Source organism: Anabrus simplex, chromosome 3 (assembly GCF_040414725.1).
Source record: "Anabrus simplex isolate iqAnaSimp1 chromosome 3, ASM4041472v1, whole genome shotgun sequence".
Classification (NCBI taxonomy): Eukaryota; Metazoa; Arthropoda; class Insecta; order Orthoptera; family Tettigoniidae; genus Anabrus; species Anabrus simplex.
The window spans coordinates 402,345,792-402,363,588 of NC_090267.1; the positions used below are offsets into that span (position 1 = coordinate 402,345,792).

The 17,797-nt window shown below is 44.3% G+C and overlaps 1 protein-coding gene across 4 annotated transcripts in view; it reads right to left on the minus strand.

The window, feature by feature from the left end:
* Positions 1–17,797, minus strand: part of LOC136867376 (trypsin-1) — a 286,922-nt gene that overhangs the window by 68,988 nt on the left and 200,137 nt on the right. The gene's annotated exons all lie outside the window — the stretch shown is intronic.

Consider the following 17,797-nt stretch of genomic DNA (forward strand, 5'->3'; position numbering starts at 1 on the left):
ACCTCAACAATTATAGAGGTATTTCCTTGTTACAAATTACCTACAAGATCCTCTTTGTAGCCCTGCTCAATAGAGTCACTACACAGCTAGACTCACAGTTAGGTGAATACCAAGCTGGATTTCGTAAGACTAGATCTTGTCCAGAACACATGCACAATCCTAAGAAAGTTATCAATTACAAAAGCCGAGGTGGACATCCCTGAGTGGTGGCCTTAGTAGATTTTCAGAAAGCTTATGATTCCGTGGACAGAGACACCCTTTTCTCCATACTATGGGAACTTGGTCTGGATGGGAAGACCCTACGATTAGTTCAAGCCACCCTGAGGAACACGACGTCCAAGGTCAGGTTCAGAGGTGAACTATTCGAAAGCTTGCCAATCAGAACAGGAGTTAGACAGGGTGATGGTCTCTCCTGCATTCCCTTCAGCTGTGTCCTGGAAAAGATCATTAGGGAATGGAGAACGATTCTACCACCGGGAGCTGGACTGATGCTTGGGTACAAGAGAGACAACCTAATTGTTCCGTGCCTATCCTTTGCCGATGACCTCATTCTACTGGCAAACAATATAGAGGAGGCTACCTACAACTTACAGAGTCTTTATTGTGTAGCAGTTAAGACTGGTCTGAAAATCAGCATCCAGAAGACTGAATTTATGACCAATATCAAGGAGGCCCCTTCTACAATTCCTCTCACAGACGCTACCATACGAAAACTACCTGCAGTTAAGTACTTGGGAGAATGGATCTCTGCGAATCAGAGCGAGAACCTAGCCATAGGTGCCAGATGTACAAAGTTTGAAAAGGCTTATCACTCGTGTCGTAGTGTCTCTCCAAGAACCTCAAATTCAGACACTATAACTCGGTCGTCAAACCATCTGTTTTGTATATTTCCAAGTGCCTTGTAATGGCCAGGAAGGGCTCACTCAGAAAGCTGGAGTTAAAAGAGAGGAAGATCCTCAGGAGGATATTAGGACCAATCAGAGAGGAAGGAGGCATTTACAGAACCCGCCATAATGATGAACTGTATGAACACTAGGACATCGTCACGTCTAGAACTAAAAGGCGCCTGACCTTTTATGGACACTTGGCCCGTCTGGATTCCAAAAGACTCACCAACAGGATATTCACAGTAACAGGAAGGGGCAAGGCTTCTAAGAAAAAATGTATCACGTCACTTAAGTCGGATATGGAACTAGATATCCCACTGGAACAAACACATGACTGACTACTGTTCTGTCAAGCCAACGTTCCTTAGAAGTAAGAAGACTACAGGAACTAAGTGGACAGAGGAGAGAAAGCTGGCTCGTAGTCGGCAAATGAAGGAGTACTGGAAGAAGAAGAAAGCAACACATTTACCGAAGAGTAGATACGAGCTCCGTGGTCTTCGGTAGGCCTTAACGACAAAGAAGAAGAAGAGCTACACAGCACAGAAACCTCCAGAAAATGTCTTACAACTCTTAGAATATTAATCTCAGTTGGAAAAACAAGGTGTGTTCATTTAATCACCCGTAGACATTAAATACAACAACCAACCTCCGTAGTATAAAAGTAGAATGAGTGTCGCTTAAAATAAATAAAGAGCCTTCTTGGTCCCTTAAGGGCTATGGCCTCCTGCAATGTGGGGTCAGTGCTCAGTTACTACAGTGCTGGGTTACTACATGTTGTACACTTCTCTTGTTAAATGCCGAGTCCAAACTGCCATCTGATACGTTTCTGCGTTGAACATGAACATCTCTGCCCCACAGGCGACGACTGAAGTTTATGCTAGCTGCTTCTTTACATGTAGGCGTAGCTCAAAGCTGCAACGAGAGCACAGGTTTGCGATGGCGAGTGGTTGACCTTCTGATGGCTGAATACAAGCTAGTAGGTCTCCTCCTAGCATTATGTAGAGAGAAAGAGAGATAGGGGGAAGACGAAAAATAGCGCTGGGAAACTAACAATTAAGTTACTACATTCTGGTAACAGAATGAAAAAATACGAAAAAAAAAATTCTTGTAGGAATATTAGCAATAACATTCAATAAATAATTCTCTCTCTCTCTCTCTCTCTCTCTCTCTCTCTCTCTCTCTCTCTCTCCAGTCGTTCCACTCATGACTGAGTATCGTGACACAAGGACTTTGTTGTTTCTTTTATAAGCTGATACCATTCTGTACGTACTTGCGTTTTCCGGACAGTAACTCTCCATGGTAAGTCCATGATCTCTCTTACTTGATCAACCCATCTTTTTGCGACCCGTCCTCGTGTCCTTGTGACAGAAACTTTTCCTTGGACAATTAATATTTCCAGGTTGTCATCCTCTCTTCTTATAATGTGACAAAATAATTGCAGGATTCTCTGGTACACAACTTGGCATAAATTTCTTGTATTCCAATTTCCAGGATGTTATGTTGGGTATTCAGCTCGAAGGCGGGTTTGATCCTCTACAGCTCCAGCAACAGCTGTCATAGATAGCCTAGGTGTCACTGAAGAGGCATCATTTGTTCGCCTGGCTGTCCGCGGTATTCGCAACATCCTTTTCCAACACCGTATTTCAAAGGCGTTGATTCGGTTCCTGTCTTTAGTTTTTAAGGCCCAAGGTTCGTATCCATACAGGAAGATCGAGAACACGAGCTAATGGACTAATCTTTTCTTCCTATTCATAGATATTGCTCTATCTTGCCAGATCTTCTTTAATTTTGCCATAGCTGTACGTCCTAGAATTATGGGACGTTTGATTTCTTTTTCGCAGCTACTTTTATCCTCGATTATTGAACCAAGATAAGGAAACTGGCAGACTCTTTGGAGATTGTTAAGTTGCTGTGACAGCTGAATCTCTGCACCTTTGTTGACAATCATTAGTTTTGTCTTGTTCCATTTAATTTCCGTGCCAAGTTTGTGACTTTGCTGTTGTACACGATCCATTATCTCGACAAGTACCTGTACAATGCTGGCTACAAGTGTGGTGTCGTCTGCAAAACGGAGTTTATTAATTCCCTTCCCACCAATCGACAATCCTCCTTCCCAACTATTGAGGGCATGCCTCATGATATATTCACCATAGATGTTAAACAATTGAAGTGATAAGATTCATCCTTTACTCACACCTTTGGGGACTTTGAAACTTGATGATAGATCACTATCAACTCTGACTTTGGCCAAGTTGTTATCGTATAAGCCTTTTATAAGTGAAATGAGATGATATGGAATTCCCATTTCCTCTAGAACACACCACAACGTCGGCCACAAAACACAATCGAAGGCCTTTTGATAGTCAATGAAGCACAGAAACAATACATACATACATACATACATACATACATACATACATACATACATACATACATACATACATACATTATCATTATAGACTGTTATGCCTTTCAGCGTTCAGTCTACAAGCCTCTGTGAATTTACTAAACGTTGACACAATCCTCGATTTGCAACTAGTGTTGTGGCCTCATTTAGTTCTATACCTCTTATCTTTAAATCGTTAGAAACTGAGTCTAACCATCGTCGTCTTGGTCTACCTCTACTTCTCTTACCCTCCATAACAGAGTCCATTATCCTCCTTGGTAAACTATCCTCCTCCATTCGCCTCACATGACCCCACCACCGAAGCCGGTTTATGCGTACAGCTTCATCCATCGAGTTCATTCCTAAATTAGCCTTTATCTCCTCATTCCGAGCACCCTCCTGCCATTGTTATCACCTGTTTGTACCAGCAATCATCCTTGCTACTTTCATGCCGGTTACTTCTAACTTATGAATAAGATATCCTGAATCCACCCAGCTTTCGCTCCCGTAAAGCAAAGTTGGTCTGAAAACAGACCGATGTAAAGATAGTTTCGTCTGGGAGCTGACTTCCTTCTTACAGAATACTGTTGATCGCAACTGCGAGCTCACTGCATTACACCTTGATTCAATCTCACTTACTATATTACCATCCTGGGAGAACACACAACCTAAATACTTGAAATTATCGACCTGTTCTAGCTTTGTATCACCAATCTGACATTCAATTCCGTTGAATTTCTTACCTACTGGCATCAATTTAGTCTTCGAGAAGCTAATTTTCATACCATACTCATTGCACCTATTTTCAAGTTCCAAGTTATTAGACTGCAGGCTTTCGGCACAATCTGCCATTAAGACCAAGTCGTCAGCATAGGCCAGACTGCTTACTACATTTCCACCTAACTGAATCCCTCCCTGCCATTTTTTACCTTTCAGCAGATGATCTATGTAAACTACGAACAGCAAAGGTGAAAGATTACAGCCTTGTCTAACCCCTGAAAGTACCGTAAACCAAGAACTCATTCTATCATCAATTCTCACTGAAGCCCAATTGTCAACATAAATGCCTTTGATTGATTTTAATAATCTACCTTTAATTCCATAGTCCCCCAGTATAGCGACCATCTTTTCCCTCGGTACCCTGTCATATGCTTTCTCTAGATCTACGAAACATAAACACAACTGCCTATTCCTCTCGTAGCATTTTTCAATTACCTGGCGCATACTGAAAATCTGATCCTGACAGCCTCTCTGTGGTCTGAAACCACACTGGTTTTCATCCAACTTCCTCTCAACGACTGATTGCACCCTCCTTTCCAAGATGCCACTGAATACTTCGCCTGGTATACTAATCAATGAGATACCTCGATAGTTGTTGCAATCCTTCCTGTTCCCTTGCTTATAGATATTTGCAATTACTGCTTTTGTCCAATCTGAAGGTACCTTACCAACACTCCATGCTAATCTTACTACTCTATGAAGCCATTTCATCCCTGCCATCCCACTATACTTCACCATTTCAGGTCTAATTTCATCTATTCCTGCTGCTTTATGACAATGGAGTTTATTTACCATCCTTTCCACTTCCTCAAGCTTAATCTCACCAACATCATTTTCCTCCTCCCCATGAGCTTGGCTGTTCGCAACACCACCAGGATGATTTCCTTTTACGTTGAGAAGATGTTCAAAATATTCCCTCCACCTCTCCAGTGATTCCCTGGGATCTATTATGAGTTCACCTGATTTACTCAAAACACTGTTCATGTCCTTTTTCCCTCCCTTCCTAAGATTCTTTATTACTGTCCAGAAAGGTTTCCCTCCTTCTTGACCTAGCCTTTCCAGGTTATTACCAAAATCTTCCTATGACTTCTTTTTGGATTCTACAACTATTTGTTTCGCTCTGTTTCTTTCATCTACGTACAAATCCCTGTCTGCCTCGGCCCTTGTTTGGAGCCATTTCTGATAAGCCTTCATTTTACGTTTACTAGCTGGTTTCTCTTCATCATTCCACCAAGATGTACACCTTTTCCCATCTTTACATACAGTTGTTCCTAGGCATTCCCTTGCTGTTTCTACTACAGCATCCCTGTATACCACCCATGCACTTTCTACTGTATATCCTGAACCTGCTTACTGTCTACTGTTCGAAATTTCTCACTAATAATATCCATGTACTTCTGTCTAAGTTACTCGTCCTGGAGATTTTCTACACTTATTCGTTTGCAGACAGATTTCACTTTCTCTACCCTTGGCCTAGAGATACTTAGTTCACTACAGATCAGATAGTGGTCTGTATCATCGAAAAATCCCCGGAAAACTCGTACATTCCTAACAGATATCCTGAATTCCAAGTCGGCTACAATATATTCTATTATGGATCTGGTACCCCTAGCCTCCCATGTATAGCGGTGAATAGCCTTATTCTTGAAGAATGTATTCGCAACTGCTAAACCCACACTAGCACAGAAGTCCAGCAAACACTTCCCATTTCCATTAGCTTCCATATCTTCCCCACATTTACCGATCACCTTTTCGTATCCTTCAGTTCTATTCCCAAATCTCGCATTGAAATCGCCCATTAGCACTATTGTATCCTTCCTGTTTACCCTGACCACGATGTCACTCAATGCCTCATAAAACTTGTCAACTTCATCCTCATCTGCACCCTCACATGGTGAATACACGGGCACAATTTTAGTCCTAATTCCTCCAACTGACAAATCTACCCACATCATTCGCTCATTTACGTGCCTAACAGAAACTATGTTGCGTTTAATGGTATTCCAGACTCTGGCCTTCCCTTTCTAACACCCGCCAAGTACACTTTATATTCTCCTATCTCTTCCTCGTTATCTCCCCTTACCCGAATATCACTTACTCCTAGCACATCCAGATGCATCCTCTTTGCTGACTCAGCCAGTTCTACTTTCTTTCTTCCATTAGCCCCATTAATATTGATAGCTCCCCATCGAATTCCATTTCGTTCACTTAGTTGTTTCCAAGGAGTCCTTCGCCTGTCAAATGGGTGTGGGACTCCGTTACTCCCATAGGTCCGAGGCTTGCTTAAAATGTTCTGAGCTCGGTAAATTCATGAAGCAGGATGCTACCCTACTTGCACATAGTCTAAGTGAGGATCTCTCCTCTAACGGGTTATGGACCACCGGTGAATTTTATGGTCCTGGCCGCCTGAACACAAGGAGGGCCATAACTCAGAATATGTCAGAGATGCCCACTCCCATTCCATAGCAACCGGTATCCCGACTCTCAGGACCACTTACTAGGCCACTCAGCCGTTGACCATGGTTCACGAACTAGGACGTGACTACAGGAATGTTGAATTCATGTGCCTTTTCAACCAACTGACGTATAATTAGAATCTGTTCTCTAGTTCCTCTTCCCTTGACAAACCAGCCTGTCCTGACGGGAGTGATATCTAATGTAAGGTTTCAAACGTTCATTTATGATATGCGATAATATTTTACTTGCATGTGATATTAGTGAGATGGTTCGATAATTCCCGCAGTTCCTTGTTGATCCTTTTTTTGTGAAGTGGAATGAAGATGGAAATGAGCCAGTCTTGTGGCCATACAGCACTGTCCCATATCTTGTTACAGATGAAGTGCATTAAACGTACCCCTTCTTCTCCCATTTTCTTAATCATTTTCCCAGTGATGCCATCACTTCCTCGTGCTTAATGATTCTTCAGGTGTTTTATTGCATCTTCTACTTCACTCCTCAATATTGAAGGCTCTGGTTCAGAGTTAGATTGATTAGGGTTGTACTTTTTGCAAACATTTCTGGTGGTCGCATCTGCATATAGATTTTCACAGTATCTTTTCCACCTTTCAATGGGCAGTTGTTTCCGTACAATGAGGGTACGATCTTCATCTTCCACAACCCATGGACGGGACTTGAAGTCGCGGGTAATTTTCTTTACCTTCATAAAGAGATCACGAGTTTTGACAGTGCTGCTTATGCAGTTCAATCTCTTCACAGATTTCATGAATCTGGTTTGCCTTATCAAGTCTGCACTGCTTTTGAATTTTCCGAGATAGTGATGCGTGCATATTTAAATATTCATCAGTTTCATAATTGTTTCCTTTTAGCTGTTTCATTTCCTCTATTAGGCTCAACGTTTCGGCGCTTAACCATGGCTTCCTAGGAAATGAATTCTGCCCATGTATTTCCTTGCTTTCACTACTCACAGCAGTATTCAAGTTGTTCCGTACCGAATCTGCAGTGTCAGTGGGATTTATTCCTAATGACTGTAGTTTGGGACGAATAGCCTCGCCGAAGCTACATAGAGCTCTATCATCAAATTTCATTTCGCGTACCTTTGTTGCTGTTTTGAGTTTTAGTCGCATTCTCATGATGACGAGGATATGGTCTGAACCATATTCAGCACCAGGGTAACTTTTGATGTTTAAAACAGATGACTTCCAAAGCCTTCTGATCAGGATAAAATCAATTTGATTTCGTACCCTGTCTCCAGGAGATATCCACGTATATCGGCGGCGGGGGTGATGTTGAAAGAGTGTATTGGTAACAACCATTTCCCTATCTGTACAGAATTGCAGAAGACTCTCTCCTCTATCATTTCTAGTCCCAAGCCCATATGGACCAACATGTACACTAAGATGGTTATCGGATGACGTGTCACCAATCTTAGCATTGAAGTCACCTTGAATGATGAGAACTTCTCTTTGAGGGATGTTATCAAATAAAGCATTCTAATTGACTGTAGAATTCGTCTATCTCATCTTCAGGGGAAGCAGATGTTGGTGCATACACCTTACAATATTTAATTTACAAGGTGTTGAATTTATCTTGATGGAAATAATTCTATCATTAACTGGATAGTATCCAATGACTGCACTACATAACTTCTGTGGAACGACGACTGCTACACCATTTCGACTTTGATGATTATGTCCGGAGAAATATACTGTGTTACCATTGGTAGTGGTGAAATGCCCAGCACCTTCCCAGTGTGTCTCACACAGTCCCAAGATCTTCACGCCATATAGTGTCATTTCTCTTTCAACAATTGTTAGTTTGCCAGTCTGTAGTAAACCCCTCACATTCCAGGTTCCACATAATATCTCTCTGCGAAGCGAACATCTTTGATTCGAGGCTTCTCTCAACCCTGCCCCCCCCCCCCCCGAGATCCGATTGGTGTACTTGAAACTCCGGAATTATATTTACTAGTAGGTACAAACATTTAGAATTGGGCAAAGCCATTAGGTTGTCTTGGGAAGGGTAATGAGGTGGGTTCCCGTGTCCTTCCCCATATCAACTAGGCCTATCCTAACATGGAGGTAATATGCTGTTCAGTGCAGAAGCCTCACTTTACTCATCTTAAAGATGGCTGACAATAGGGGCCGGCTGCGTGACCTAGGCAACGCTAAGAATGCTAAACAGAGTGCCAATCTACTAATAGAATTCATTGCAGCCAATGGCCATATGTTACAATAAATAAGGAATAAATAACTAGTCGCATAATTCTTTCAAAGATTTCCTCTTCTGGCACTTATCGAGATGGTAACGATCCCAAGTATTATCGCAGGGAGAGCATACACAGTTCACGGTAGGTGCATGATACTTGGTTGTGCGGCGAACTTTATGGTGAAAACCATGTACCGCAAATCTAGTAACAAGATGACGTAACTCTTAGTTGGAAACTGACCATTCTCTGCTAATCATAGCGTCAGTAGAGTAAAAGTCAATCCAAATCTCTGCTTTTTTTTTCAATAATCCTCTTGCACTAGTTCCTGATAAGGCGTCGTTGAAGGTAGTGTCAGGCTGAATCTCAGGTCTTCTAAGAACATTGGTTCTCGATATAATTCGTAGACCAGTCTGGATGGTGTCAACTTAGAAACACAAGGCACCCTTTTCAGAAAAGTAGCCTTAAGCTTCTCGATGTGTTTCAAATTTGATTTAGTGAGATGTTCCCATATTAAATGAAGTCATATGAGATTATTGGTTTTACTTTCATCTGAAATAACGCTAGTGCAGTTTTCAATTTTTGCACGTGCTGAATATCATGAATAGCAAGAATCACTGTCGACAACCTCTCCTTAACATGGATAGTGAAAGTTGTTCCGTGAGTTTGAAACGTTAATGACTTATGTGAGAGCTCTGTAAACAAATATAAGATCGAACATTCTCAGACATGGCAGATGTGTTAGACATTGATAATGCTGAAGAATTTCAGGTTGATGATGAGGGAGATCAGGGCATTGCACGTTTGAAGGAGAAAGCGAAGAAAAGAAAAGGTCGGGGTTTTGGAACCGAAAACTCAGCTCGTGAAGATATCCGAGAATATGAGTCTGTGGATGCTGATGGTGACGAGGAGCCTGGACCTCAAAGAGTGCCAATCTTCATCATAGTTTGTATGGTAGCAAAGACAAAAGAAACGGAATGGGTGAAAGTGAGGACAAAGATGTTAGCCAGACATAACGAGTGGCTATCTACGTAGTGTTATTTATGGAACTATTGTAGCAGTTAACAAGGTGGCTGACACTTACTGCAATAATTGATAATAAATATTAGACTAAAACACTATCAAACGAGATTATATTCTTTGGACAACACTAACACAAACTCAGCACCCAAAATAAGCCACAAATATTCCTCAGAAGCTACGAAAGAAGCGCAGGTTTTCTGTATAGGTGGATGTAAGACGCAGCACTATTACACACTACCTACACCACGTAAGATTAAATAATAAAATAAGAAGAATAACCGAACAAACGGAAGGTAGCGGCGAAAGGTTACATCATCGCTACGAATGAGTGTCAATGTTGTCGATGACGCGGTCAACTTGTCCAAGTGATGCTAGCGAATACGAAAATTAGGAACTAACCGGGTCAGCATACGTGCCAAGAAATCACAAAAAATTGTCTTCGTTAAATTTGTGACATGGACATACACCGAGGGTGAACTTACGCTCTTCCAGATTGAAGAGCTACTTGAATTAGGATCATGTTCAAGGTAGGATTAACATTAATAAATAAATAAGTTGGTAAAAAACGAGAGGTATGGAGGTTTAAAACGTATGAACACAAATTTGTCATCAAGTTGCAAGTATGTTCATGTGAAGCATGAATCATACTGGGGGAAGAGCATATGATCTTAGTCATGCAGGTAGTCATATGTATTGAGAAAACGCCATACCACATATTGTAAAGATAAATACAATCAACAACAATATACACATACCATTTGTTGAACTGTGCATACACTATTTTGGCTAACCCTGTATATTGACAGTCAATTAATCGATCAATCAATCAATAACAACAGATCAGCATTTAGCAATTTCTCCCAGATCCCCTGTTAGTTGTTTATCTAGACATTTCTTAATTATTTCAAATAAATTCAAAATGTATCGAAGATATCGGTCCGTTAATTGTACCATCCCCTAATTCCTCTTCCTATAAACGAATATTAGCTCCAGTTTTCCTCCTGAATTTCATCTGTGTAAAATACAAAGAATGTGTGATCTTAAATGACACTGGAGTAAAAACAAGTTAGTAAATACAATTCAAACTGCAAAAGGAGGAATGTCAAGAATCGAACCCCAGTTACAGCGGAATGTCACGCTCTCCACTATGCGGAATACCATACGATAACATGAATTTGATTTTGAATACCAGATACAGAACGATTACTCAAAGACGCCTTAGCATAAATCCTTAAATTCAATACAGGCATCCAAAATACTTGTAAATATTAACAAGTCACACCTGGTATGGAATATCCTTTATGTCGGCCTTTTCACCTCCCACGATCCTACCGATAGGTATGTGCGTAGTGCTCACTGAAACATAAAATTAAAACAGCATACTGACTTCAGACGAGACAAATTATTTCTAAAGTACACTTATAGTCGGTATATTGGATTAGGAGAATAAGGAAGATTTCATTATGGATAGGAAGAGGTGTGATGCTTTATAAAACAGTGATGGAATGAAAATGTTAAAAATTTAAAATCAAAACAAGCAACCTTATTCAAAACATCAGCAACCTGTATATAAGGTACATAGAGCGATGAAATGTCTATGGCTTTTAGTGCCAGGATATCCCAGGACGGGTTCGGCTCGCCAGGTGCAGGTCTTTCTATTTGACTCCCGTAGGGGACCTGCGCGTCGTGATGAGGATGAAATGATGATGAAGACAACACATACACCCAGCCCCCGTGCCATTGGAATTAACCAATTAAGGTTAAAATCCCCGACCCGGCCGGGAATCGAACTCGGGACCCTCTGAACCGAACGCTGACCGTTCAGCCAATGAGTCGGACACATAGAGCTATGGCTCCGTCCAACACGAATGAAGGTCATAATAGCAAATAAGATACATGTTTTTTTAAGTGTTTCACGTGATTTTTTGAGAATTCAACCTGCAGACGACATAGAAAGTACAGTAGATAGATGCATGCCATTAAGCTATTGCACCCTCATAAAATGAAACAAAAATAATATTTTGAGTTCGTAGGTGAAAATAACACTTCCAATAGGCAATGATTTATTATTAGTAACTATAAAAACACCCGTGCATCGCTACGGATTTAAACTGAAAGTTATTAATCAAAATTTTACATTTTGGAGATTCCACTGCCAGCTGAGCCGGTAAAATACACCCTCCGTTCGTACGTCAAACGGTTTGGGGGAATGATTATTTATTTTCTGATCTAACACTCATTTGAGCCCCGTATAGAAGAATTGGAATGCTTAAAACCGTATCTCATTTAACATCTGGGACGTGACCAACCGGCGACATTTTTTGTTTGCACGTCGAACAGTAATGGAGGAATAAATTATTTGTAGGGGTTGAAGGTTAAAAGAAAAAAAAATTGAAACCGTCTTTCAGCCTATTATGTCGTGTTACGTACATTTAGTACGTGTTGAATAGATGTTAGGTACAGAACAAAAATGGCCGACCAGACACCAGTGGGATCCGAACCCACAACCTCCCGATTTTCCGAATTTTTGTTTATATAGGGCAGCACGGATCCCTGACAAAAATCAAGATGAAACCTCCATTAACATCGAGGATATACAAGGCCATCCTTCATGTACAAATTGCCCGACTCGTTGGATGAACGGTCAGCGTACTTGCTTTCGGTTCAGAGGGTCCGGGTTCGATTCCCGGCCGGATCGAAGATTTTAACCTTAATTGGGGGCTGGGTGTATGTTTTGTCTTCATCATCATTTCATCATCATCATCATCATCATCATCATCATTATTTCGACGCGCAGGTCGCCTACGGGAGTCAAATAGGAAGACCTGCACCTGGCGAGCCGAAACCGTCCTGGGATATCCCGGCACTAAAAGCCATACGACATTTCATTTTCATGTACAATTTTAAGTTCGCTTCTGAAACGATTTAGGATGAATGGAGAGTCGATCACCATCTAAACCACTCAAGGGAGAAATATTATTAAGTATACGACATTTTACACCTACGACATAAAAGAAGTACCTTCTCGTAAAATTACAACATTATTCGTCAAACGGTTATGGAGCGATGAATAATTTAGTTTCTGGAGCTAACCCAATTTAACACTGTAGGGGTGGAACGATTCAAATATTTCCTATTTCACATCCTGGATTTACGTATACACCGCTATTTGGAATTTTGTTTTCGTACGTTAAACCGTTTCGGAGGAAGAAATTAATATATTTTCGGATCTTAACACCCATTTAACTCCCTGAGGGGTTAAGTTTGTATCAGACCTTCTGTTAGTTAACACCTAGATCATTTGAAATTTCTACTTCGTAATTCAGACGGTTTCGTATAAATGCATATTTTTGCCATCATTCCTCACCTCCCAATCAGAACCATTTGGGGGTGTATTATTTTAAGACCACTTCCTATTTAATACCTAAGACAGATTTTTGTTTATATAGGTCAGCACGGATCCCTTACAAAAATCAAGATGAAACCTCCTAGTAAATGTATTAATCTTGTGGAATTTGATTAGTAATTTGACAGGTTTAAACTTTCAAAAAGTAGGTGTTGTATGTCCTCCGCTCTCTTCGCTCAGCGCCAGCCAGCCGCACGCACGCAAGCGTGGATCATTCGAGACTCGACGCGCAGTCTTCAGTGCGCGTGTCTGTTACGTCGTGTGCAGTATATAAGGAGCTCCCTGTCTGTCACTTAGAAAAGGACGAGTTGACTGCCGTAGTGGAAGCACGTACGTGCCTCTCGCTGCGCTCTCTCTCTCCTTTCACCGAGAACTTCGAGAGACTACACTACCTGTCCCAACCGTTTACCGCCTCTCGGTACCTAGGGTTAGATAGGGATTCCGTGGCCCAGGGACCCCCGTAACAAGGGATAATCCCACGTCCACTAGTGCGATTTCGTATGTCCCAACAGTTACACACACGGGACCAGGCTTGTTTTTCAAGAAAGAGCAATGTCACGCTTTGTAAAGAGCAATTTGTCAGCAAGCCTGGAACCATACAGACAAAACTTCAAGAACTTCAAGAAATGACGGAGAGTTGAGGAGCTGTCGTTATTACGGCACTCTGACCACTCTACGGCCGTCAGTACATCAGCGGAGGGCAAAGCGCAGTTATCACAGCGCCGCCACCCGCCAAACACTCCCACCGGCAATATATTGTTTAATAATAATATATTGAATATGAATATGTCTGCAGGGTGGAATGCTACAAGCGCGCATAGCTTGTCGCTACCGGCCCTCGCTCGGGTCAATGACCCGGCCGAGCGGGAGCTGGAGGTGACTCAGCGCCTAGCGTGCTCCGAGAGCAGGAAGCGAAATGTGCAGGAGCTGGGAGCAGGCTTTACCCCTGACTCACAGCAAATAAACCTGACGGGGCAAGCTGTGCGCAACTATGCGTGCGCCACCACCACCACTACTACCACCACCACGACATCTCCAATTACCACCCCGTCAGTACAAGCCAGCTCGCACATACCAGTGCAGCCGCTCCCCAATCGGTCGGCCAGCCACAGGGCTGACCCCCGAAATAAGAGCAGGCGAAGCCTGGAAGCTGAGCTGGAGTGCGAGACGTTGTGCTCGGGCGACCGGGAACCGGGGCTAGCCCCTGATGTGCCGGAACCCGAACACGGGAAGGAACAGTCGTATGGCTCCACTGAGCTAGCGGCTGCGGAGCAACACGAAAACAAAATGGAGGCTAATCCTCCCCCTAACATGAACCGAACCCTCAAACCCAACCCAGTGGTCAGCCAGTCGGACGCCGGGAAAGCGGGACCCAGTTCCGCAAACCCGAGCGCGAAGACAACAGCGCACAAGGGAAGGAAGAAGAGGGCGAAACGGACTCGGCGGATGGCGCCAACTAAAGTCCAACCCCCACCCGGGCGAGCGGGAAACTCGGACTCGGAGTCGGACGAGGTCCCACTGGTGATCGACCTTTCAGGCGCATCCCGGGAGGCCGAATCTGAGAGCTCCGAGGGAGAGGGACCCAGCCAGCACGGGGTGACCGAACCCGAGGTCCCAGCCACCCAGCCGGGAAACCAGGGTGACGGCTTCAGGGAGGAAGAGGGGGAAGGGAAAGGGGAAAGGAAAAGTAACTCAGCCCCTGAGCCGCAAGGCCCAGGCAGGCGGGAGAAATAAGCCTAGTACCCGAGTCGATAGTAGCACCGAAACATCTATCGGCTCAACCCAACCCCAGCACTCCACACACGAGGCAGACTCGTCAGAGCCCACCTCCACCACCACAACAGAAGAAACAGATCACCCGTAAGGGGTCAACCCCCCACCCCTTACGGTCTACACTACCAACATCAAGGCACTCGAAACGGAGCTCCTCAAAAAGCTGCCGCATGAAGAGAGAAAATATTATTTCTCTAGGCCGAGAGTAGACGCACATTTAGCGATTCGGCTGCACATGACGAGCTTTGAGAGCTACGAAACCGCTATCGAGGTGCTAAAACGGCTAAATATGACATTTGTAAGAATATTGCCCAATAGCACTATGAAGCGGTTCGTAGTGAGGACCCCCGTTAACGGAAGTAATGCGGACGAAATCCAGCTTGCATTGAAAGCTCAGGATATCCCCGCATTCTCCGTTGTGCGGATGCGAGCAGGGAACAGGCCAGCCAAGGGCAACCTATTCCTAGTTGCAGTGGCGGACACCCCAGACGCGGACAATCTGCGGAAAATGCGGATGCTCGCGAACATGCTGGTGTCGGTCGAGCCATACCGCCCCCCCAGCCACTGGCCCCCAATGTGGAGTGTGTCAGAGGCATGGCCATCCAGGGGCGGCGTGCCGACTGGAGCCCAGATGCCGCAGATGCGCCGCCTCCCACTTGTCCCGCGACTGCCCCCACGGCAACGACCCCGCGTACTCTAAGTGCGCTAACTGCGGGGGAAAACACGCGGCCAATTTTAAAGACTGTCCTAGCCGCAAGGACTACGAAGCCGCTCATCAAGGCAAAGGGCTAAAGGGTAATAAGCGTGGCAACCCTAAGGCCCAAGCAGGCCCCTCAGGCACAGGCGCTTCACGAAAAAAGAACCCAGGCCCATCAGGTACAAAGGACCCTTCAGGTCTCGCAGGCCCGTCAGGCACAAAGGGCCAAAAGCAAGGTACTTCAGACAACCAGCGCCCATCAGGCGGAGGCATTTTAAATTTCAAGCCCGTACGGACGGTAGGCAAACACAACCACGGGCCCTCAGCCCAACCAGCCCCCACCACCGTCCGAGCTAAGACCTCAAACAAGAACAACAAGAAGGCCCAGCCCCAAGAAAACAAACAAAGGCAGGTTAAGTCCACGCCAGCACTTCCCGAGCTGCTAGAAGGCCCACCCCAGGCCAGCTCCACCCCCCGCAGAGAACCTGCCGATAGTCAGCCGGCATCCCACCACCCCCGTCGCCCCCACCTCTCACCACACCAATCTCACCAACTACACAGTTACAGGCACAACAGCCAGCGGGGAACATGGCAGTAAAGGCGTTCAGGGAAAGGATAGAAGAAATCCTGAAAACCTTCTTTCCGAACCTGAACCTGTCGGTAGCCATAACCACTGGGGTTATGATGGCCAACATGCTCCCCTACCCCTGGCTAAGGGAACTGGCTAATGCAATCTCCGAACTCCTAACCCCGGATGGCTGAAGAACCCAACGAAGATAATAATAATAATAATAATAATAATAATAATAATAATAATAATAACAATAACACGCAGGAGCTTCGAGTTCTAATATGGAACTGCCAGGGCGTCAGGTCTAGGAAATATGAACTCGAAGCCTTCCTAGCAGCGAACACAATACACGTAGCTCTCCTAACAGAGACCATCCTCCCTCCGGGGAGGAAGTTCAATATAAGAGGCTACAAAATGCACAGAAGCGATAAGGCTAACAAAGTTGGAGGAGTGGCAGTCCTGGTAAGGAAGGACATCAAGCACATGGAGGTAGACATACCAGAGCTGGTCACGCTAGAGGCATGTGGAATAGCCCTACCAGTGCAGGGAACACTCATAAATGTAATAGCAGCATACTCCAGACCGACAAGCCTTAACACTCAGGACATAGAAACAGTACTAGGGCTAAATCGAAACACAGTGCTAGGGGGGGACTTAAACTCGAAACACGCCACCTGGGGATGCCTGAAACCAAACCCAGCAGGCACAAGGCTGTATGACCACATGCTATCCCAGGACTATGTGGTAACAGCCCCCAGTGAGCCCACGTTCCTAGCACCGAACGATCACGTATCCGACATACTTGACATAGCCCTATTGCGCAATATTCCTCAAAGGCATAGCATTAAGGTAGTGAACGACCTGGGGTCGAGGCACCAACCAGTGATATTTACACTAGATGCGAACCCAGAGGAATATGAGAAAAACCCCAGGCGCCGGCTCAACTATAAAGCAGCCAACTGGGGCAAATTCGAACGCAAGCTAGACACACTCCTACAGGGAAGCAAAGGCATGCTAATAGACAGCACAGCCCAAATTGACGAAGCAGTCAAAACCCTCGTAGAAGCAATTCAAACAGCCACAACTGCGAGCATACCGCTAAGCAAACACAGAGAATCGCCTCTTTTCGAGATTCCAGCGCACATAAAAGAGTTAAGACGCAGGCGCAACAGCCACAGGCGTAACTGGGCTCGACATCACAGAGACGAAGACCGCGAGATGAAAAACGAACTAAACACGGAAATACAAACTCAACTACTGGAATACAGGTCGGAAAAGTGGAACAACCACCTCAAATTTTTCGACACCAACACCAGGCCAGTGTGGAACTTAGCGAGACACTTCACGCGAGAATCACACAACATCCCTACCATCAAGGGACCTAACGGCCCGGTATACGAGAACCGTGACAAAGCCGAAATCATAGCGGACTCCATAGAGGCGGCTTTCACTCCAAACGAAATACCATCTGACCCAGCCTTCATCAGGCAAACTGAGGCAAAGGTAGAAGAATTCCTTGAAAACGCACCTAAGCCGGAGGTTAAGAGGACAAATATACACGAAATTAAGTGGATTATAGGTCATCTTAACTCCAAGAAGGCGCCAGGCCCA